Here is a 1,552-nt window from a genome sequence, read left to right as displayed (position 1 = left end):
TTCAGGGTAAACTCATGAATTGTCCACCCTCTATAACACTGATAGAGAGATATGCACAGCTGTTTGCTCCCCCAGGTATTAATCACTTACTCTGGGTTTGTTAATAAACAAAATTGATTTTATTAAGTATAAAAAGTAGGATTTAAGTGGTTTCAAATGATAACAGACAGAACAAAGTAAGTCACGAAGCAAAATAAAGCAAAAACACGCAAGTGTAAGCGTCTACATCCGATGAAGTGAGCTGTAGCTCACGAAAGCTTATGCTCAAATATATTGGTTAGTCTTTAAGGTGCCACAAGTACTCCTTTTCTTTTTGCGTCTACATTAAGAAACTGAATACAGGTAAATCTCACCCTCAGAGATTTTCCAATTTCTTTCACAGACCAGACTCCTTCCTAGTCTGGGCCTAATCCTTTCCCCTGGTACAGTCCTTGTTAGTTCCAGCAGGCATCTTAGGTGAAAAGCAGGGGCTTTTTCATGACTGGGACCGCTTTGTCCTGCTCCACCCCCTTTATAGCTTTGGCACAAGGCAGGAATCCTTGGTCTCTCTGGGTCCCCACCCCTCCTTCTAAATGGAAAAGCACTTGGTTTAAGATGGATTCCAATATCATGTGGACCTCACTCTTCATTACACATGTCAGGTACACAGGAAGGCTTGCAGGTAAATAAACCCATTCACAACCAATTGTCCTAGTCAATGGCAGTCATCAAGATCCTAAGCCAGCATTAATGGCCCACGCTTTGCATAGTTACAATAGGACTTCAGAGTAATACTTCATATTTCTAGCTTTAGATACAAGAATGATACATTCATACAAATAGGATGAAAACACTTAGTAGATTATAAGCTTTGTAATGATACCTTACAAAAGACTTTTTGCATAAAGCATATTCCAGTTACATTATATTCACACATAAACATATTTCCATAAAACATATGGAGTGCAACGTCACAGTGGGTTTGAAGTTTTTACCACTGTCTCTGTGCACAGAGGGAAGGGCATGAAGCTAGAAAACAGCAGGTAGGAGAGCGGCTCTGGTGGCCCAGGGTGGTACTGGTCTGGCACACAGGGGTGCTGGGTTCTAGTCGTGGCGGGTCATGTCATCATTTTTGTGCCTCAGTTTCCCCTTCTGCCAAACAAGGCTAATGGAACCAGCCTCCTGGGGAGGGTGCTGTGTAGGAGGGTGAGGGAAGGGCGCAGGGCACTGCTACCAAGAACCACACGACACCCTTCCCCGCCGGTGCAGATGCGGGACAGACCCTGCCAGGGTCACACAGAAGTCTGCGGCGGAGCTGGTATCCGAACCCCCGTTTCCAGCCTTCGCTCCTCACAGGACCCTTGCCGCGCACCAAGCGTCCCCCCGTTGCCTCCAGAGCGCATGCCCAAAGGGGACTGGCTGCGCACGGGTCGCTTTGTCCGGAGGAGTGGCTCATCCCACAGTAGCCTCTCCGCGCAGGCGTATAAACAACCGCTGGTGATGACAGCCTCTTTCCAGACTATGCGGGAACTGCGCGTGCGCGGGTCGTTTCCTGCCCATTGGATCGCAATGC

The sequence above is a fragment of the Lepidochelys kempii genome, chromosome 17 (genome assembly GCF_965140265.1).
Source record: "Lepidochelys kempii isolate rLepKem1 chromosome 17, rLepKem1.hap2, whole genome shotgun sequence".
NCBI lineage: Eukaryota > Metazoa > Chordata > Testudines > Cheloniidae > Lepidochelys > Lepidochelys kempii.
Note: the sequence above shows the minus strand (reverse complement) of the source record.